Here is a 24590-nt window from a genome sequence, read left to right on the forward strand (position 1 = left end):
GGTTACAGGGGTTCTCCATTACGAATATAGCACATGTTACTGTGAATGACGTAAAAAGCACTTGAGAACTACATGGAAATATATATGGCCATAAAGATAGTTTTCCATTGTCACCCATGTACAGACAGTTTAGAATTCCTCTGTTTTGTAATCACCAATCACCATATCTCTCTCTCTCTCTCTCTCTCTCTCTCTCTCTCTCTGTGTGTGTGTGTGTGTGTGTGTGTGTGTGTGTGTGTGTGTGTGTGTTAGAGAGAGAGAGAGAGAGAGAGAGAGAGAGAGAGAGAGCAAAGAATATGGCACTGTTCACTTTAAGCACTATGAACACAGAGTATGGCAAACTCATAATTATATAATTAGTACACGATTGCACTGAAATCTGCCTGCAATTTTATTTTCATTGTTTTCGTAAATGTATATTAATCCCATCAGCAATCTTTCACAATCTGCCGATTTGCAACAACTATTATTACAACAACAACAACAACAACAATGCAGCACTTCTTTCGGTTAACACCAATATATAATAAAAAATATTTTTGCTTTCTATATTTTCTTAATGAACGAAAAAGAAAATAGAGAAAAAAATCGAACTCAGCTTTTCAGTTTTCATTTAACTGCATATTTTAGGATACACGAATTTTAAACATAGATGTAAGTACACTGCCTGATAGCAAAACTGATACAACCAGAAAACACTGTTGAATGTTGATGTAACTTTGTACACAGACACACCACTGGCGGTGGTTTACTCGTAAATGATTACAGTTGCAATTTTCTGTGACAGGTAAAACGGCCATCAAAGTGTACTAATGTTATTACAAGGCTTGGTAGAGCGTCTAATGGGTGTGAACAGCATCACATGTTGAGTCATCACTATGAAGAACATGGAGATGCCACACACTCATGTGAGACAGTGTTATCTTCAGCTGACAAAATTTGAAATTGACCTCATAGTGTGATTCCAGTTTGCCAACTGAATGAGTCATGCAAGATCCAGATTTGTGTGGCATTCAGGTGTGACAGTGATCCTATGTTGCACTTCACAGGAATGAAAGGCAGCGACACTCGGCATCAAGGTTCTAGTCGACTACATATAATCACCATAAAGGAGAATTGGCATATTGTGCACCAAGTATATTGTAGCCCTCCACATCTGCACCTGCCATCCGAGAACATGTAATGGGCTCCCTGCGACATTCTGCATCATCCTGCACCATTTGTCAGTGATTAACAGTGGCCAGACTAGGGAAGTACAGTCCCATGCAAGTCTACCATTAACACAACACAAACAGCTGTGTTTGAAGTGGTGTCATAACCATAAAGCATGGACTGGTGACAAATAGAATTGCACTGTGTTCAGCAATGAATGACAGTTCTGTACTACCCCAGATGACCACTGTCGGTAAGTTTGGTGGCAACCTGGAGAGAGGTCCCATTCTTACAGTGTTTCATTGAGGCACAGCGGTGTTACTCCTGGTGTCACTGAGTGGGGAGCCATCAAGTGTGACTTCAAGTCACGGCTGGTAGCGACTGAGGGAACTCTGATGGCACGTTGGTACGTAATGGACTTACTGAATCCTCATGAGTTACCTCCTCTCACACAACATTATTGTGGTGCCATTTTCAACAGGACAATGCTTGTCCAAACATGGAACATCTCTATGAACTGTCTGTGTGATGTTGAGGCACTCCTGTGGCTGGCAAGATTCCCCAATTTGTCCCCAATACAACACATAGGGGGGCCAGTTCAGATGTCAACCCTGTCCCAGTTCCAGTGTCCAGGATATCAGACCAATTACAACAGTATATTTATATGGATATGGTGTCTGTTCTTTCAGACATGTCCGAAAGAACACACACCATATCCATATAAATATATATTTCTGGCAATACCGGCCATGACCTTCTTCTTCTGTGCAGATGCACACATATTCCCCGAACTCTTACGGGACTTGGAAAGAATGTCTTCCACGAGTAATGAGTGTGTTGGGGTGGGACACTAGGGACATAGTGTGTGGATATACAAGGTGAGAATGTGAGTCTCGTGGGAGGCGCGCGCGAGATAGTCCCTGCAGTCGCACTATCCTCTGTGCCCTCGGTGGCTCAGATGGATAGAGCATCTGCCATGTAAGTAGGAGATCCCGAGTTCGAGTCCCGGTCAGGGCACACATTTTACCTATCCCCGTTGATATATATCAATGCCCATGAGCAGCTGACGGTATTAATATAATTCTAATTACAATTACAACAGTTGTGGGTCAGCTTGCCTCAGAAGAGGATACAATGGCTTTATAACCCCTTCTAACAGATATTGTGGCTACATCTGGACCAAGGGAGTGAAACAACATACTGATAAGTAGGCTCATATCGCTAAGTTCTTTGTAAATTTGACTCAGTTTTGTAATCATTGAAACTATATCTCACGTTCTCTCAACCTATGAAGTTGCGTTCTATTCCCTTCTGGGGCTCACTTTTTTTTTGTCAGATTTCCATAAAGTGCCCAGCATTACACCCCAATTACAATGCCCCCATCCAACAATAAAATAATGCAAGTTAAATTCTCCACAACTTTCCATTACCACACAAATGAATTATAATTTGGACTCTATAGGTGTGCATTTAACACCTTATTACAGCCTTCACTTACCTCTATGGTGTAAATTCTTTGAAATCAATGTTTTTAATCTCTTCACATTTTCCAGTATTTAAGAACCCCTTTCCCAACAGTTAGTAATATGAAAAAACGAGTCTTACTATTTAGGTGCATTTTGAGAAATTGAAGCTAGAAATATTTGTGTGAGACAGCTGTACAACCTGGGACGGAATATGTAATGCAGTCTTGTGTATTACTGCTACTACACACAGAGCATGTGTTGAACGTGTCTGCATGGTGACATTCTTCAGTAAGTGAGCACAGTCTTAGTCTTTCTCTCTGCACGGAGTTAAAAGTCAGCATTCATGTAATATGATGCACTTCACTGTGGACCTTTACAGCACAGTTTTCCAAGAGACCACCACTCTATGCCAACCATCTAGACACACATCTCAAATTGTCATGTACAGGAATTTACATTTACCACCACTCGACACTATTACCAAGACTGTGAATAATGAGAGCCCAGCCTAATGGAGGCACAAAAAAGATAAATTTGTGGAATAAACCTTTCTGACTTACTGAAGTATGACAGAACAGATTATATTATTATTATTATTACACATATAATAAAAGACCATGTTCATAGAAGATAACACTGGAGTACAGAGGGTATGTTCACTGAATTCCTCAAACAATAACACCAGCAAAAACTTGAAGCATTCCATAGAACAGCAAAACCTTGGAGACTCTTGCCTGTCTACTACTGTAGAGGCCTGTTTCTGTACAATTACATAATATGACTGCCACACACAAGATTTCATAATTTTATCCCAAGCAAAAATGGTGGGGCAAATACACAGCTGACCAATAAAACTCCAACAGCATTCAGTGAACATGGAACAGGCATGAAGTGTCCTACACGCTTGAATATGTGAACTATTAGTATTTCGGCACAACCATACAAAGTACAAAGGAGTAAAGCCACATACATTATGCGTATAAGGAAAGATTACACAGCAGGTTTCTCACTAGGAAATTTCCTCTGAGTTTTGCAGGCTTGTGAAATATCATTTTATGCCTTAAATAAGAAGGGAGAATGTCTACCAGCACACGGAATTTAACAGTGGCAGGAGTGTCCCCTATTGAGGCTGCAGTTTATCATTCCACGATATTGCTGGTCATACAGGCTAGGATCCCGCAACTGCCATGCAAACCTGGAATCTGTGTGTTCAGGGCAACCATATTCACTGTCATGCAATATGTCAACAGCCTTACACATCTAGCACTCGAGACAATAGACATATTGTTTGCTCGCCCATGCAACATCGTACAGTCACATCACATACTTTGAGTCAGGAAATGAGCTTTTTCGCAGCAAGGCAAGTATCCACAAGGACAGTACGATGACATCTGGAGTGCACAGACTGTCAGTACAGCAACCGCTGTTGCAGCTTCCCTTTACGCAGCAACAGTGAGAAGCAGGCTAACAGTCGTGCACCCGACAACAGCACTGTTCACAGGAGTGGCACCACAATGCATTCTTGGATGAGCGCCATTTCTATATACAGTACCACAATTGATGTATCCATGTGTATAGCTTCTAAGGAGAATGAGTGTTACTGGACTGCATTCTTCATCATCAAAGAGGGCCATTGCCTGCAATGATGGTGCGGGCTTCCATTGGGAACAAAATATGATCGCCTCTGACTAACACAGTGGTAATTTTGATAGCAGCCATTACATTTTTGAAGTGTTAGGGCCAGTGGCTATGCCCTATCTTTGGGGTCTTTATGACATTATCTTACAAGAAGACAACCCAAGACTGCATGGCGCTCATGATGTCCTAACCTACAACTTGTTCTCCATATCTCACACCCAGTGAAAACATCAGGTCGTGGGTTGCAGAGACATTGGCATGTCACCACTCACTAGCCACTATGATTGATGAACAGACAAAGTTGAAGCAGGATGGAATGACATACCTGTATCTATCACACAAGAGGTTGATTCTACTATGCTGCCCTGTCAAACTTTCTGCATAATATGAGTCATAGAAACAACAATGGTGGCTGCATGCATCAGATGCCCAATAAGAGCCCTGTTAGATATTCATTTACAGCACAGATAAATGATGATTACCAATGTGTGAAGGACGTTATACAACTCAATTACCAAAACCTGTACCAACACAGATCAGCCAGAACATTATGATCACCTACCTAATAGCAGGGATGTCCATCTTTGACATGGATAACAGTGGTGACGCATCATGGCATGCAAGATATGAGGCCTTGGTAGGTCACTGGAAGGAGTTGGGCACCACATCTGCACATACAAATCACTTAATTCCCCTAAATTCTATGACGGGGCCCATGAGCTCTGACACCACATTCAATCACATTCCAGATGTGTAGTAACCACAACCAACAGCGGGAACGCCTTGAGCTGCGGATCGGAGCCGCCAGGCGGGGGAGCCGCCGGCGGTGGAGCACGCACCACTGGGTAAACATAGGACGAGTTGGACGACAGACCAACGACAACTGACAACAACCGACCACGACCGACTATGAGCGACACAACAAGGAAGAGATAAATAACAGAGGCTTGTGGAAACCACAACACCAAACACCAAACGTAAATCCACTCAGAACCAGAGCCAGGCAAATGTCAACAACGAGCAACAACCAGAACGCAGTACCGTCGAGATAGAAACGAAATCCAGAGCGAGGACCAGACTGGCTGGACTAGGGCAGAGCGGGTCCCTATATACGAAACCGGAGGGAGCGGCTATTGGCCGCTGTCTGCACGTGGCTTAGCGGTGGCGCCCTCACTGTGCGAGAGCCGGTGCGCGGAATAGCTTCCGCTGAGGTGGAGCCCTCTATGGACTGACCACGTCCATTTGTTTTGCGCGTGTTCGACTTCTGTGGCGGAAGGTACTAGAAGATGTGTTCCTTCAGATTCAGATCTGGTGAAATGAGGACCAGCACATCAACTGGAACTCACTGTTGTGTTCCTAGAACCACTTCGTCACACTCCTGGCCGGGTGACATGGTGCATTATCATGATGAAAAATGCCACTGCCAATGGGAAACATGAAGGGACGTATGTGGTCTGAAACCAGTGTACGATACTCCTTGACTGTCATGGTGCCTTGCACGAGCTCCACTGGACCCATCAACGCCCACGTGAATGTTCCCCAGAGCATAATGGAGCTGCTGCCAGCTCATCCCTGTCCCGCAGTAAAGGTGTCAAGGAGCTGTTCCCCTGGAAGATGATGGATTTGTGCCCTCCCATCAGCATGATGAAGAAGGTATCAGGATTTATCAGACCATGCAACACTCTGCCACTGTGCTTACGTCCAATGCCAATGGTTGTGTGCCCATTCCAGTCATAGTTGCTGATGTTGTGGTGCTAATACTGGCACATACATGGGTTGTTGCCTGTGAAGGCCCATCGTTAGGAGTTTTCGGTGCACTGTGTGTTCAGACACACTTGCACTCTGCCCAGCATTAAATTCTGATGTTAGTTCTGCCAAAGTTTGCCATATGTCATGTTTTACCAGTCTTCCCAGCCCATGACATCCAATATCTGTAATGAAGGGTGGCCACCAAACCCAACAACATGTGGATGTGGTTTCACCTTGGTTTTGGCACATGTTGAAAACACTCACCGCAGCACTCCTCGAACACCCAACAAGTCATGCAGTTTCTGAAATGCTCATGCCAAAAATACTGGCTATCATAATCTGCCCTTGGTCAACTCAAATGTATATCACGCCTTCCCCATTATACACATGAACAGCACACTCACTGATACTAAATGCACCATGTGTGTGTCTGATTAGTAGTCATTCCTTGCCAGGTGATGCTGCTATTGCCTGGATGGGTTTATGTCGATAATAGGTTGGTGGTCACATGGTTTAGGCTGATCAGTGAATATTACCAGCCTCAGTGTGAATGTTTATAAACAAGTGGATATGTGGCAGCAATGTGTGTCAATTTAGCTGTAATCCAGATGCTTCTTTTACCACGCAATACAGTGCATACCCATTCATCAAATCCAAATTATTCTATAAAAGGATAATGAACATACAATAGAGCTTTACATTAAAGCTATTTCTGTTATATCCCAGCGCAACACAGGTGCCACTAAACCCTTAATAAATTTGCAGATATATTCACTGTTGGAATATCAACCCTTTCAACAAGTTTTGACAATACTGTAGTTATAGTAACCATGAGATACCACTTACAGGCACTAATATCATAGAGAAGGAAAATATGTGCATTAGGAGAGCACTCCCAGTGTCAGAGATAAATCAGTGACATTGTACTTATTTTTAGAAAGGACACTAGTATGCTTTTTGATTTCACTGCTTGTGACACAGTGTAGGCTATGTCAGATAGCATTCAGTGTCTGTTTAAAGAGTTACAGCCAATATTTGATCATGTGAGGAATGTGCCAAAACATTTCTCTCTCATATTTCTCAGTAGATGTGAGTTCAGCTATTATTTAAAAAGTTCTGTAGGTATTTTTTAAGAAGGTAAGAGCTGGGCAACGTAAATGTAAATCAGCCACTCCTGTCATATCTGTGGGCCCCATCATTCTAAATTACACAAAGAACTGACGGACAAACTTCCAATACAACATGATTTTAAACTGAATGTCATAAATCAAAGCTTTATTAACACAAAACTTTTTCGCTATACTAAAGAGCTGATGGTGTGAGTAGCTCCAAGACAATGCTAATGAAACTTGATCTGGAAGAATTATAGCTGTAACTGCACTTTTCAAAACTGTGTCAGTGATATATGGTGTATGTTGGACTATACCTGTATTAATATCTTCCTTTTTGTGTGACCAATACACTGCCGACTTTCTTAAATTTTTAGAGCAGAGGAAGCACATTCCATGTTGCATAAATTACTGACATGGGCAGTTGAGCACAAGTAAACAGAGATCAATTTCATGTCATAAAATGAAAGGCAATATGTATGGCCAACATGTATCTATAGTATGCAATAAATTCTATTAAAAAAAAATACACCAGAAAGCAGTGATCTCCTAACTTGTTCTTAGCCTGTCTTGGAGTACCAGTGGCTAGCCACGCCATGTAAAAGAACTTTTAACATAAATTGTATTTTATTTCAGTCAGTAACTTTTTTTCTCTGGAATATTTATGTAAGTCAGCACCCATAGCTATGTAATCTTGGTGCCCAAACCACATACCTTGACCAGTGAAACAGGAATACATGACACTAGGCCATACTAATGATAACATTGACAAGCAAAGTTTCATGGAGTGACAACACAAAAGATGATTTATTATAACTTTTCTGAGCGTGTATGTCTTGCAAAGCCCTAGCAATGGTTGCCAACTTGAAATTATGCATGGTGCATAAACTCACAAGGATCACTGTCAATCCACAACATGCACAAGTGTGTAACCAACACAATCATTGACAATAGATCCTTCAGTGTAGAGATAACTTCCAGACTTGTGTTTTTGTTGAGAGCTGGAGGGAAGATTTGTTACAATACTGTAGGATACATGCTCTCAGAACAAAATACTTACCAAGGAGGTAACTGAGAAGTTTACCATGCATACTCACTAGCACGGAAAGTTGGACATTGCTTGAAAAAACTTTCAGTTACACCTCAGCCAATGAAAATGAAAGTTTTAGCCATTTCATTGTAGATCACTTTGATCTAAGATTGTCCCACAAACAACATCCACCCACAGCAGTTGCACTGCATTTGTTACCCACTGCCAAGACTCCCAGTATCACAAATTAGACAGATACATATTCTGTAGAATCTGTGAGAACTCCACAGCTCAAGCATCAGGGGTTGGATTCCTGTACTGTCAAAGGCCTACAACTGCAAGAACACATAACAATGTACAACACTGGAATTGGGCACTATAAATTTATCCTTTTTGGATGAAATGTCCTCTGATATTGAACACAATTTTTTTTCACCATGTAAGGAATCCTTTAATGGGTTAACTGCACCAAACAGAATGAAAACTCAAGAGATGTCACAGACAAAGTAATCATACAATTATGAATGTCAGCTGCAAATGCAGATGGCAATGAAATTGAAGACCTGTATGACAATATTAACAAACCTGTAAAATACGTCAAAGTATATGAGAACTTGATCACAATGGGAGACTGGAAGGCAGTCAAAGGTGAAGGTAGGAAACAGAAAATAACTTGAGAGTTTGGTCTAAGCAGGTGAAAGGAGAGAGGAGAAATATTAATATAATTCTGTGCTGGCTATGAGTTAACCACATAAAAAAAATTATCATCCAAAGACAATGATATATACATAGAATACACCAGTGGATCGAAGATGATCTCAGATTGACTACATTTTGGCAAAACAAAGGTTTAGATATTAGTCAGTTGCAGAGCAATTTTTATTTTGCTTTACTGTTTCAACAAATTAATCTGACATCTACAGAAGCCTATACAATTTGGGATAATACATATCATAAGAACTTGGCCATACACCTATGTAAAGTATATGAAGTGTATTGCAAAAACTTATTTAATACTGGTTTAACAGATATCGGTATCTTCTTCACAGAAGGATAATGACATGACATATCCAAAAATGTACATATTGTATGTGATAATCATAACCACAGAGTGATAATTTACATTAAATATCTCACATTTATGTACACAATGAAGCTGTGCTAGCAGCAGAGAACAAAAGCATATAAAAAGTACAGCTAAGGTATATAAAGGAAGTTATATATAATACAGGACTATTACATATGATTGAAGCGATTTCATAAATTCACTGTAGCTCCATTCATTGACATATGGTCACGACACACTACAGATACGTAGAAAAACTCATAAAGTTTTGTTCGGCTGAAGCCGCACTTCAGGTTTCTGCCCCAGAGTGCTCGAGAGCGCAGTGAGACAAAATGGCGACAGGAGCCGAGAAAGCGTGTGTCGTGCTTGAAATGCACTCACATCAGTCAGTCATAACAGTGCAACGACACTTCAGGACAAAGTTCAACAAAGATCCACCAACTGCTAACTCCATTTGGCGATGGTATGCGCAGTTTAAAGCTTCTGGATGCCTCTGTAAGGGGAAATCAACAGGTCGGCCTGCAGTGAGCGAAGAAACGGTTGAACACGTGCGGACAAGTTTCACGTGTAGCCCGCGGAAGTCGACGAATAAAGCAAGCAGGGAGCTAAATGTACCACAGCCAACGGTTTGGAAAATCTTACGGAAAAGGCTAAAGCAGAAGCCTTACCGTTTACAATTGCTACAAGCCCTGACACCTGATGACAAAGTCAAACGCTTTGAATTTTCGGCGCGGTTGCAACAGCTCATGGAAGAGGATGCATTCAGTGCGAAACTTGTTTTCAGTGATGAAGCAACATTTTTTTCTTAATGGTGAAGTGAACAGACACAATGTGCGAATCTGGCCAGTAGAGAATCCTCACGCATTCGTGCAGCAAATTCGCAATTCACCAAAAGTTAACATGTTTTGTGCAATCTCACGTTTAAAGTTTATGGCCCCTTTTTCTTCTGCGAAAAAAACGTTACAGGATACGTGTATCTGGACATGCTGGAAAATTGGCTCATGCCACAACTGGAGACCGACAGCGCCGACTTCATCTTTCAACAGGATGGTGCTCCACCGCACTTCCATCATGATGTTCGGCATTTCTTAAACAGGAGATTGGAAAACCGATGGATCGGTCGTGGTGGAGATCATGATCAGCAATTCATGTCATGGCCTCCACGCTCTCCCGACTTAACCCCATGCGATTTCTTTCTGTGGGGCTATGTGAAAGATTCAGTGTTTAAACCTCCTCTACCAAGAAACGTGCCAGAACTGCGAGCTCGCATCAACAATGCTTTCGAACTCATTGATGGGGACATGCTGCGCCGAGTGTGGTAGGAACTTGATTATCGGCTTGATGTCTGCCGAATCACTAAAGGGGAACATATCAAACATTTGTGAATGCCTAAAAAAACTTTTTGAGTTTTTGTGTGTGTGTGCAAAGCATTGTGAAAATATCTCAAATAATAAAGTTATTGTAGAGCTGTGAAATCGCTTCAATCATTTGTAATAACCCTGTACATTTGAAAGACATTTCACATAGTCCTACTTAAGTTATTGCTGACATTAATATCTGAAAGGACTGGGTTAATTTTCACCATTTTATGAGAGATACTATACAGTCAAAATAGGGTCCATTTTCCAGTGCAAACTGATCATTCAAAAATCTTTAGATTTAAGGCAGGAATGTTTATATATTTCAAACTTGTCCAAAAGGTTAGTTTTGTAGCCCTTGTCAACTATGTGCAGAATTTCCATGTTAAGCAACAATAGAATAGGAAGAGCGTGTTTCTCAATTTTTTGATGTTCTGATTAAAAAAAAATATCTGGACCTGCACCACCTTTGCTGAGCAACTGCTCAGAAAAACAGGTCTTAAATGCTCTCCCTGTCTGTCATATATAAAAACTTGGACATACATTACACTGAATTTTATCTACCCCAGATTTGATAAATTTGTCAGTTGGATCCCTCTCATTCTGCATATTGATGTCAGGAATAGCTTATGTGGAGCTATGTGTAATGTCTTTTTTATATATGTTTCTTGAAAGCGAAATAAAAATAACTGTGCAACTACTGACTGAATTTTATTCTCAAATATATAACACACTACAGTTGTTGAGAAAATAACAGCCATGAATTAAAGTTAAGAACTAGATGTTAAGAACTTTGAGTTTTTCCAGGTGCTGACACTGATAGCTGAAATAACCCAGTACTAATTTAATACCAATTGAAATTCTAGACATTAAAGGCAAAGTAGCTGAAACACTGGACCTAGACTCATTGAAGGAACTACAAAATCAGCCTACTACAGAAAGGTGTGTGACAAAAGAAATAATGACACTTCATGGATTTATTAGTGAGAACAACCAATGGAATGTTGTTGAAAGAAGTGGTGTAAATGCCACTGAGAAAGTACTAGGATTGAAGAAGGCAGAAAAGAGGCTGCCATGGATAACAGATGAGAAACTGGAATTACAAAAATTGTGAAAATACAGACTAATTAACATAGAAACACTTTAGGCAGCTAAGAATAGCCAAACGGTTGTAGATAATAAATGTAATTAGGTGATGGAAATAGAAAAATAAGACTAGAAGACAGAAATAATAGGTGCTGAAATTTTATTGTTACCTAGGAGAAATTAGGCCAATTGAAAAGTAAGAAATGGTGCAATAAGATGAGTGGAAACATGCAGCAACATTTCCTGAATTTTAAAAGGTTTTGCATGAACTGGAAAATATATGTAATACCAGAGGAATTCATCAGTGCAAGAGGCAGAGGGAGAAAATATGCAAGCTTGTGAATGAAATTAATGTAACTGGGCAAGTTCTGCCAGATGTGGATAGATGTGTAAAGTTACTGCGGGATCAGTCTTATCTCGCATACATAAAAAATAATCACAAGTACATTTATTATAGAGTGGAAGAAACCACTGAAAGTAGGTTATGGGTGACTCAGTTTGACTTTAAAACGAGGCAGGGGCACTTGTGAAGCAATTTTAGCATTTTGGTTAATGATAGAGAGCAGATACAGGAAGAAGATAGCATTTATAGATTTGAAGGAGGGATTCTGATAATGTGAAATGAAATAAAATGTTTTACAGTCAAAGGCAGTGTGATGTCAACTACAAGGATAGAAGGATAATTCCCTTTCTTTGTGTAAAGCAAACTGGAGCAGTCTTCACTGATGGATTGCTACAAGAGACCAAAATCAGGTTAAAAGTAAACCAAGATCATTAATCATCACCATCAATATTCAATTTGTATATAAATGAGGCAATGAGAGGAGCAAAGGACTATCTCAATGCAGGAGTTATTATTTGTCATGGACAGAAAACAACATTGTATGATTCACTGACGGCAAAGCAGTAGTTGCCAAAAGTAAACAGAAACTGAGTTAGGTGCTCAATAAAACAAAACATGTGCAAGCTAAGGGTTATTATAATATGCACATAAACAAAGAGAAAACTAAGGTAAGCTGGGGGCCATGATGGGTGGATTAAACTGGAGCACGAGATTGTTTAGAGTACAACTTTGAATGAGTGCGAAACATGGACAACTAAGAAGACAGAAACAAAATGATTAGAAGCCTTTGAAATGTGGTGCTACAGGAGACTATAGACGATCGTATGGACTGATCGAACAAGGAATGAAGATGTCCTCCAATGAGTCAATGAGGAAACAAAGAGAGATAATGGTTGGGTACATACTACAATGAGTCACTGCTGATGGCATGGTAAAGGAAAAGAAATGCGAGGGTAGAAGTATATAAGGCAGATCATCAATGACGCGGGAAGCAGAGTTATTCTGAAATAACTAAATCAAGCCTGGCAAAGCGTGGCTCATGAAATATTCCCCTTCAATGCACACTTCCTCCTCCAACTTTACTCAGGCGGTGTTGTCATGGCCTGGCTGCACCCTTTGGCTCATATGTTTAGAAGCAATCAAGTGGGGCAGCACCTCTTCGACTTGGAAGATGCATTGCTGTTTCGTTAGTTCACTTGCTTGCCGTGTTTTGCCCAGATTTACTTTCCTAACATTGAATTTTTGTTTAGGTTGTCATTACTGTGGCTATCATTTTGGTTTTGATACTGGTTATTAATGGGACTGTTTTCCTATTGCAGTTTGAAAAGAAAGAACACTGAAAACCATTTTTTTTCATGAGGGGTGGAAGGTAAAGAACTTTTTTTGTACACAATTGTGTTGAAGAACCCCCATGTTTAATACGAAAACCATGGATAATACAAAACAAAGGTAGGAACCTTGCTTGACATTTCTCTTCATTCTGTGAAGCAACACATGGATGTTACTCTTATGAGGAATGATGGCCTTTTGTCGACAACTATTTAAAAAAAAAAAAAAAAAAAAAAAAAAAAAAAAAAAAAAAAAAAAAAAAAAGGTACAAAAGCCCGAAGTCTGAAATCTTAAAGATTATTGTATGTCGTAGGCTTAAAATTAGCAACAGGTCAGAAGTGCTTCAGTGATGTCTTACTTGTGAAAGAGTCTGCAACAGAAATGGCAAAAGCATTTGGTCACAATGATGCCACTGTACATTTTAAAACAGCTCCTTTGTTATGTAACACTGAATTCTTGATATGTGACACAGCATAATAAAAGAAACTAACTATCTCTCCCTCCCTCCATGTGTGTGTGTGTGTGTGTGTGTGTGTGTGTGTGTGTGTGTGTGTGTGTGTGTGTGTGTGTGTGTGTGTGTGTGTGTGTGTGTGTGTGTGTGTGTGTGGGGGGGGGGGGGGGGGGGGGGGGGGGGGGAGTCGTGCATGACAGCACTTATTGAACAGATCTTAGTCTACCGCAATTTTTTTTTTTTTTTTTTTTTGCTCATAATAATGATGACTTTGCTGTACATGAAGAGTTACTCGCTTTAGTTCTAATGCTCATTTGGATATTTTTTTATGTAATTAAAAATATTTTTATAAAATTGGTGGTTTTAAAAAGTGTTTTAACAAAATTGGTGGTTTTAAAAAATATTCTGCAAATTGTACTGATGGTGCAAAAGCTGTGATCGGTAGCGAATATGGCTTCATTGGTCCCTTAAGGAAAAACAGAATAAACTGATTTTTTATTGCATTATTCATTATGAAGCACTGTGTGGGAAAAATATAAGGTTACAGTTTGCAACAAAAGCTGAAATAAAAATTCTGAATATAATACACCTAGGAAATTGACCATTTTCTCATCAAAAATTTAAACAATTTTTGGTAGAAGTTGACATAGAATACAGAGACATACCTCTTCATTCTAAAATTCAGTGGTTGTGTGCAGGAAGATGTTTATCTTGCTCTCCTTTCCCTCTCTTACAAAGAACACAACTTTTCATGTTTTTGAGTAGGGAAGTAAAATCAGATGCTACGGAATTTGAGAATAGGCTGAAGGCTTTTCGTTTATCAGAATTTGCATTTCTAACATATTTTACATTTACAAATGATTTAATTAATACGGATTTATGTTTGCAAGGAAAGAAAAGCAGTATTTGTGATATGTTTACAGGTATAAACAGATTCTGGTGTAAATTACAACAATGAAAACTTTTGTTATTTTCTGAGTTGCTGTGAACTGAAACAAAAATAAATGGAAGTAAAATTTTCAAGATTTACTACCATTATTAGTGAAGTTTCCAGTAAGTTTCATAGTTGTTTAAATATTTTAAGTGTAAAAAGCTGGATATCATTTTCATTAATAATCCAATGAAAATCAGTCTTGGAAGTATTAGACGTGATCCTCAGCTAGAAGTTTGCAGATTACAAAATCATCTACTCATACTATCCAGAACAGAAACAGATGTCTTTTTTATGCCATAAGATCAGTACTTAAAAACTACAGACCTTGTTCATAAAATATCTTTTTCCAATCAACATACATGTTCTTCAATGAAGAACATTAAATTTTCTCAATGCAGTAGTCTCCAATGAGTCGTTGAAAGACCCACTTCCTTTTGCTACCAAGCAAACTGAAATCGAAACGTAGAACATGTAAAGACCAAGTTAAATAAATGTAACCTAAGTGTTTAAATATCACTTTAATGTAAATATAAGAGTTGGGAGCAAGAAACAAAATAAAAAACAATGTTTTAGTAGTGTATTTCTTTTGGTATTTAGGTACAGGGTGTTCGTATTACAGAGCTCACGATTCACAATGACTGACAGTCATACGCCATGGCTGTGACACCACTGCACGTGTCGAACTGGAGGGGAACAGCACTCACTGGAGAGGAATGTCTCTCGAGCTATACATTGCCACGCCTGAACTACAGTTTCACCCACAGCAAATGCACAGAGCACATTGATCGGCTCTACTGCTGTCCATTTGTAATATAACATATTTTTGGCCAGCAACCCACAACACTAATGTTGGTGCTTTACCCGAGTTCATAGTGAAACTAAAATTTAATTTGCCAGGTCAGAGGCAACATATTTTCTGCTGGACATCATCCACACCATACATGACTTTCCTGTCAATGTCTGACATATATTATAAACTATGGGAAAAACTTCACTCTGTGTAACATCAAAAAGAACATCCAGTGGGGATAGTCACTGTCTGCCTGACAAATAATAAAACATGGACATCAACACTCAGCACCACTACTGTCCATTACTATGCCAGCAGTTCATCTTTTACTGTTTCAACATGGTCATGAAAAAGGACATGTATCAGGTTGTCATTTGAATCTACTATTGCTCAAAAATTCTTGGATTACTGCAGAACAATAATTAGAGCAGAAAGTGAGTGTCATTAAAAATGTCATAAAATGGGAACTGATACAGCAGCAGCATATATCACCTTTAAATGTGAGCACACACTCTTCAACAAGCAGCCCTGCATAGAACTTCACAATATTATAGGAACCAGGACTTTAGTTTCTATTAAAATCTTGTAGCATTTGTAGAATTGTTACAGTCAGTGGGAAAATGATTACCATCTTTGTCCATTGCCATTAATAGCATCAGACGGCACTGTGTGGGGACAGAGGGTAGAACTGGTAACAACCTGAAATTAATTTTGGTACTCAACAACACATTATTACCTAAACAAGAAATAACAAACATCCTTGTACTACTATACACCCTGGAATTGCCCAACAAACTTTTGTTTCGTCCAGAATTGAGGACAACCATAAAGACACACCAACTTCCAACCAGACAAGCATTAACGACAATACAATGTTAAGTACCATGCATAATACTCCATGAATGGAAAACCAAAGGAATGCTGGGTGATTAGACAGGGGAGTATTGATAAGGCTGCACACTAGAATATACTTATAACTGTATTGATAAAGTTTATGTACACACATTTAATTTTTCTAAAAGACACTGTCCAATGTTAAACAATATTGAGTGGTGACAAAATACTGTCTGACCATCAGTTGTTCAAATTTAATTGTTATAAACTCACTAAACACAATGATGTATGCTTCAGTATTATAAAGATGACAGAAATGTCACTGAGAGGCAACATCTGTACACATAGAGTACAGAAAACACAGAAATCTACCCTCACCAATGCAGACAGAATGAAATTGAGGGAAAAGAATGGGAGGGAGTCACTCACTGCAAAAAACAGATTACATGATCTACCTCAAAATACGATATTCTTTGCCAAGTTCTTACAAATTGAGGCATTAGAAGGATATATGAAACATTCTTTCAGAGGCTGTAATATGCTTCAACTGTCTCCAATAGGCATGAGTTTTCTGCTAAACATCAATTTGGCCCACCAACGAAAAAAAATATCATATTCACTACACAGGAAGTGACGTCAGTGCTAGGTGTCAAACCACTAAAGGATGCTGTGAATTCATTTGTACATGAAAGCTGTGCTTTAAAAAATCTGCATAATTTAGCCTCAAACTTGCTGAAATAAGTGGATCTGTCAAGTTGGATGATTAACACTGAATGTAAAAAAAGTATAGGAAATACAATTACTCATTTGTACCACTCATTTCAGAAGTTCGAAGTGCTTCATACTTTTTAAAAAAATTGAAACAATTATTTCCAAAATTACAATAACTGGCTGTTAGTGATGGAAATAAACAAGTATTACATCTCCACAGAAGATTCACACTGAGCTTACAAGGAAAATATTAAATTAACTGTGGGGAACATAAAGTGATAGAAGTCATTCTTTCCAAGCTCAGCCTATGAAAAGTGAAAGAATAACAGCAAAGAATGCTGTACTATCTGTAAACTTTATTTTTGGATCCCCAATTCCAGATCAGTACAATCTGAAAGACTTCAGGAAACTGGTGTTTTGTACACAGTCACCTGTTTTTTTAAAAAAACAATGATTACACAGTACAATGTGCAGTAGAAAAGAATTAGCCATTAACGAACAGGTGGTTTTTGAGAAACAATGTGTAATTTGTAACAAATATGCAATATGCATACTGAATATATCAATAACGCATTTTCAAATTAAATTCCATGAAATATTTTAATGTTTGCTATATTTACTTTCATAGATGCTTAGCACGAGGCACAAAAAATGGGTATACTGGCTCCAGTATATGGAAAGTATTTTCTCCATAGTGGTCTTCAGTATACAAGTTAAAGAACTTATGGCTCCTTAAAAAAAAGGATAAGGCCAATTCCTTCCTCTGTCTGTAAAAACTCAGCTAGCACTATTTCTGTATTAGCTTTGGTGGCAGCACGAAAAATCTGTAATACCTCCTCCCAATTCTCATGTCATATTTACCAGTTTTTCATTTACAGCCACATGCTTATATCTCTCTCCCATTTCAGTGTTTGTTCCATCCTTCCTGTTGGTGTGAGTGGTGCATCATTATTACACCTTTCTTTATTTTGTTTTTACTTACACAGGTCAAGTTTTATCACCATTATAATCAGAAGAAAAGGTACACAGACTCATTACACGTGAAAAAAATGGATATGGTTCTTATGAAGGAAAAATTCTGGTATCTGCTGAAATGGTTTATGGAAACAACAGAAAATGTAAATCATGTGGAGAGATTGCAACTTGAATTAGCTTCTCCTAAACAAAAATCCCGTGAGTTGCCACTGTAACATCTCCATGGGATGTTACCACTTGGTCACCATAATCTGTGCCCATTTATCGATAGGAGGATTGATGTCTCCACTTTCTGAATTTCAATTTTTGCATCTTCTGTAGTCAGTACTGCACTCTTTTATGTATTATGTAACCACACATTAATAAGAAAACTTTTAAAGTGTACTCTATTCGTTTTCTTACTTTTGTACAGTCCCCTGCAACAGTTTTCCTTTGATTCCTATAAAGAAATAATATGGGATACTTCGAAACTGCACAATAAGAGGTTGATGCACCGTAACAACTGTGATCTAATAGTCGCAATTTCATACCAAACAGTAAACACCATTGAGTTAATAAGGGAAAACCACATGCTAGTCATATTAAAAATATTATACTTCATGCATACCTACAAAATTAGGTGGAAAGAGTGAGAGAAAGAACTTCTAAAAGACTGTGCAAGGAGCAGATCACCCATTACAAGCATATAGAAATTTTTAATATATATTGTTCCACATAAAAATGTCTAATGTGCAAAAACCAGTACCCAGCTGTTAACAGGATAATATACAAAGTCCAGCATGCTGCTTGCCACCTGGATGTAGCTAAGAGGATGAATAACAGCATTAAAACAGAATAAATGTAGGTGCAACAAATGAAGGCAACACCTCCTTTTTTGACATTTGGGCATCAGGCACTTACACACATTACTCGCCACATCTTCCTGTTGGCCCTCTGGGTCAATTGGACAGCCATATGGTGTGATCTACATAACAAATAAATGTTTCAAGTGAAGTACTAATTGCCCATTTCTGGTTTGAGAAACAGCATGGCTGTTATCACCAAGTGATTTTCACATTTACAGAATATGAATAAAGCAATATTTTCAAACAATTATACAACAAAATAAGAACATCAAACAATATATAAATCCTTAATGGTTCTTAATTTTTGTTAAGTACATATATCACCAAGATACACAAACAGTACAAAATGCATGACCATAACAAGACAGCTATCAAGATAGATGCAATTACAGTTGTAGTGATGTGTAATTGATGAGGAAGAAATTGTATACATGCACTTACAATGTCATGGCTATGAAAGATTGGTGCAGAGTACAGTTGCACAGATACTTGTTACAAAGGTGATTTCTTTTTTCCGTATGAGATAAGATACCTAAGGACAGTAACAGAAACTTTGCTCCTAAGTGAAGGACAAAAATATTTTTAAAACCAAGTGACTGAGCAATGAAACAATTTTTGTTAGTAAAATCAATCAAATTCCTTGGCAACAAATATCAAGAGGACTATCAATGGTCCTTCATATAAACTGTAATGAAAGTTCACATGTTTCTACAAAACAGGGGACTAATTTAATAACTAACCTGTTCCACAGACTATCAACACTCAGTCCAACCATCATCACCAGACTGCATATTTTAGTGGAAAATGATAAGAAATCAACTGCATCCACTACAAACCATAATTTGGTGCATGTACTTTTAATACATTTAACATTGGAATGAGCTATTTTCATACTGATGAATAGTCAACAAGGGACTCAAACTAATAACCAGTGTGTTTCCATAATCCTTTTAACTACCAAGATACAGGCATCGCCTTTGTTTTCCCACATAGAACTATGGTATTTCTTACAGAACAATTTGCAGAAAAATGCTGCCCAGCTTGTACCAGCTTTGTCAGTACAATAAACGGGGTTTCATGAGACTGAAATTATGCCTAAAGAAATGCATTTCATATACAAGGGGGTACTAATGAAGTAGCAAAAGCAACAATATTTGGAACTGATGCAATAAAGCCACATCAGCTCTCATAAAATGATAAAGAATGTGCTCATAAGCATCAAATTACACATAAATTTTAGCATACTTACCAACAATTGAGGTCAACTAAACTTACTGGTATTAGATGCCACCTTTGTCTCATAACGTAATGATACTGTGGCGAGTGACATAATGTGCAGAAATGGAGGGACAACAGAACACTGACAACATTTCTTTTGCATCTGTATTAGTTTTTGGAATATTGGTTGTTGTGACTGACTGATCTGCAGTGTAGCCGGACATCTGTGTTACACTGGAAGGTGACAGTGTGAATATTTATCTAAACTAATCTTCGTAGTCTTAGATCTGGTGATACAGAAAGTCACTGTTGCACAGTCATGTTTAACTTTGAGGTTACTAAGTAAGTAGAAGAAGATGTGATAAAATGTGAGAAACATCAAACAGCAGTTAGTGAAGTCACATCTCATTCTGGTATAACAGTTGGAAGTAGTAAGCCCTTATATGCCTCCAGAGCATATGTGGCCGTCGCCCCCCCCCCCCCCCCCCCCCCGACACACTCCTATCTCCTGTGAATAGAGAACTCCCAATATGCAATGCATCCGGTGTACAAATTTCAGTACATTACATTTTGACATGATGCACTGCATTCGCTGATAAAAAGGCAGCCAATATATTGGCAAGACACATAACTACAAAATTGTGAGACACAACTAAAAACAATATTTGTATGAACTTACAACTCACCTCTAAATTACTACAAAGGAAAATGGAGTTCCTAAAATGATTCTAATCAATCAATGATAAATTATATGATTTTCATGCTTTTCTCATATTTTATACCAGTACCTTATACATCTAACATTCTTTTGCCTTTTGCAAATATCACCAGTGATTTATTTTATTGGTGTTCCTTTTGTTGCAAATTTAGCTTTCATTTATTTATGAAGATGCACTAATGACTGCACTGTTGTGTGCCCACACCAACATTATAACACACCTGCACAATTCCATCAGTAGGCCTACCCATCTATAACCCACCCTGCAATATGATGCACTTTCATTAATATTTGCAAACTTTGCTGTTGCATTAAATCTTTTAGATCAATTGCTGGATAACTAGGCCTACTATTTATGCACTAATAGAAGTTATCACATACTGTCAGTTACAATTAAACCAATTTTTATACCAATACCCTTAAATACGTCCAAGGTCAAAATCAATTCAGGTGCCAAAAGCGATGTCATTAATTTTGTGTTACAATCTGACACAAACTAGGCAAGTCACCACTTCACACTACAAGTCAAGCCTGACGGTGTGCTCAGATAGTATAAATGGTCCACGCAATCACTCACAATTACAAGGAAATAAAGGTGCAAGCCTTGATTTGGCACAACCTTTTAATTGACACTATACATTCCCTTTATTATTTACGCCTAAATGTGCCAGTGGACCAGAAAGAGGTTGACCAAGCAGCCACAAAAATCTTTGTGCATAATCTGAATCCACGTATTTTGGAAACTATTTTTATGCCATAAATATTTAACTAAATGCCAATGTCATGTGCAGTATAGCAGGAAAAAAACGTTTACTTTGTTTTTAACTCTGTTTTTCACTTGAAATATGAGTAGTAACAAAAACTATAGGTCATATGTTCATTTTTATTAAATTTAAGCCAGTACCCTCAAAATGGCATGCACATCCACAAACAGAAACATATCATGTAGGCCTATACATGGCCAGTCACATTCACAAGTAATGTGCAGGCATAGAAAATCTCTTATGGTTTGCCAGTTCTATCTATATACAAAAATAAGTACTCTAATACTATCCTGTAAATGACCAGCATGTAGCCATATAAATATAATTTTGTTTTAAATTGTAATTGCATTTTTTTTAATTAGTTAGCACCACATCACAGCATTTTTTGCAAAAATTATTAAGGGATCAAACTAACCAAAAGTACCCTAGGTAACTCCAGCAGCGTAGCTATGTGATCCACCTTTTTATGAAAGGCAAGAAATGTCTTCTTGTTTGCCACACATTTTGTCTTTGGTCCCATTCTACTCTTAATAGACAGCAATGCCTTCTTACTTCATACAGATGGAGGTAAATTAAATATTCACTCATTTGTTAAAGGTGTCTAGAACTATCCAAGACATGCAAGCAGAACCTGATCCAGGATGCTGCACCAGGTTTCACTTCACCAAATTTCTTGTTCCATATAAAAAGATATTCTCCAATGAAATCTGAAAGAAATTGTTGGAGTGCAAGCCTAATAAGTACCGGCCACAGATGAAAACCAGTAGCGCACTGTTTGCAAACTTGATTTTGGCAGATGGGGAGCAGCACAGAGGCTCGAAGGAGACTGCTGAGCACATGAAAATACCAGCAAGTGATTACACATAACAGCTACCCAGGTGTGCTAATTATATATGTTTCCGCCTTGGCCAGTACATGGTGTAAAGCACTTTTATTTCTTGTAAATTTTCATCAAAGTGAAATGCTGCGCCACTGATAGTTACTTGTTCTCTAGCTCATATTCATGATAAATGTTGTGATGTAGAACAACCCACACCTGGAAATGTACAGTTTGAAAATTGGATCACTTTTTATATCTTCCACTCCAAGGTATGGTAGAGCTGCCCAACGCGTATGTATTGCAAACATTTTCTGGATCAGCTCAGTCCATCACATACTATTTTCGTATGACTACAATAACAGCAGCAAGACACTGGTACATTCCCAACTAGGTAGGTTGGCTGTGGAGTTCCACAGGTGCCCACCAGGTTTTGTGGACCTTGTGTATTAAAGCATGTGGCACAGATACACCTCGTGCAATTAACACTAGGGTCACCAAGTGGAGCAGCTCCTGTAGGGCACAGAGGTAAGAGCTCATGGTCACCACTGTTACTGTGAAGTGAGAAATTTGAAAGTGATGCAAAAATCTTACATTTCAGGGCATGGGTTTCTTATCAAAACTTTAGCTACTATGCCTCTTCCACAACGCGCAGACATCTGTAATAGTAATTGTGAAACACCCTTTATGAAGAAGCTATGTGATATACGAGATGCCAAGGAGAAACATCTTTAACCTACATTTGAAAACACTTGTACTGGCTTTCAGAAATTGTCAGACTTTTATAGCTGCATATTTCACCCCATTCTGCGCAAAAGATAGATTCATTAAATGGTAATGCATATCTTTTTTCCTTCCAGTGATTCACTTATCAATATCTCTGTTATTCTCAAACTCAGATGTAGGCCTATTGTTGATAAATTTCATAAGTGAATAAACATAAAATGAGGATATGATCAATACTTCCAGATGCTGAAAGATGCATATGAGCAAGCTCCAAATGTAATTCTAATTACTTCCTTTTGCGCAATGAATCCTTTTTGCCTAAGGGAGGAGATAGCCACAATATTATCCCAGAAGACATCAGTGAATGGAAATACACAAAATATGTTAACTTACTGATTTTCATATCCTCAAAGTTGCTAACTATTCTTACGGCAAAAGCAGCCAAACTTATGTCTTAGCAGGTCTCCTGAATGTTTTTTTCCTGTAGGCCTATAATTTTTCATTAGTATGCACACCTCAGAACTTTGAACTTTCCACACTGTTTATTATATCTTGTTGGTATACTAGATTAAAAGGAGATAGGATTTTTTTTTTTTTTTTGACAGTACAAAATTGGAAGAGTTTTTAAATCCATCTCATTTATGCAAAACCAGTCTGTAATATTCACAAGAACATCATTTACTATTTTCTCCATTGATGCTTCTATGTTTGGCTTCAAAATAATCATATGCAAGGAGAACTACTAATACCTCCTGATTCAAATAAAATGTCAGAGCATTAACATAAAGCAAGAACAGTAGTGGTCCAGTGGTCGAACCCTGTGGGACTCCCACTGTAACGCAAATCACAGGACATCATTTTTTGTAGTACTTGAACAGCGTAGGGTTACTTTATACATTGTGATTCTTAAATAAAAATAAAAACAGGCATGTGCTGAACTGTGCATTCCATAAAAAAAACCTTCTATAATGGAGTATTATGACTGCCTTCAGTAACCCACAGAAGATACCAAAGAGTGATCTTTTATTACTTAAAGATTTTATTATGTGTCCAATAAATGCATAAATTGCTGAAATGGAAGAGTAGTCCTTTGGAAATCCAAAGTGTGATCACCTATGTATCATATTAGTACAAAGGTGAATAAAAACCCTGAATTACATTGCTGTCTATGCTGAATTACATTACTTTCTCAAAATACCCAGAAAAATAATGTATGGAATGAAGCTTGATGGCAGTTGGGCTGTTCCATGAGAACATGTACACAAACCTTAAAATTTCAGCTTCTGGACCCGCTAAGAAATTAGTTTTTAGACGTACTATGATGATGCATCATAAAGTAATATATTAACAGAATATATGTGAAAAACTTTACTATTATCTTAATCCAGCCATCTTGATAGCTTATATTGACTTTATTTAATCAGCAAAGTTCCCATGCTGATTTATTTTTTGTTGTTTTCTCTTGTCATCCCATTATCAAA

The 24590-nt window shown here is 38.2% G+C and overlaps 1 protein-coding gene across 4 annotated transcripts in view; it reads right to left on the reverse strand.

Annotated features, from left to right (window-relative positions):
• LOC124722087 (protein lap1) overlaps nt 1-24590 on the reverse strand; it is a 152130-nt gene that overhangs the window by 121808 nt on the left and 5732 nt on the right. For 2 of the 4 annotated variants that reach the window (XR_007006440.1, XM_047247283.1), the window contains exon 2: nt 18922-18985. The exons of 1 other annotated variant lie outside the window; for it this stretch is intronic. The gene's annotated coding sequence lies outside the window, so the exon portion shown is untranslated. Of the gene's footprint in view, nt 1-15035; nt 15161-18921; nt 18986-24590 lie in introns of all 4 variants that reach the window. One more of the 4 variants, XM_047247284.1, reaches the window with a different exon arrangement.

The sequence above is a fragment of the Schistocerca piceifrons genome, chromosome X, assembly GCF_021461385.2.
Source record: "Schistocerca piceifrons isolate TAMUIC-IGC-003096 chromosome X, iqSchPice1.1, whole genome shotgun sequence".
Lineage (NCBI taxonomy): Eukaryota > Metazoa > Arthropoda > Insecta > Orthoptera > Acrididae > Schistocerca > Schistocerca piceifrons.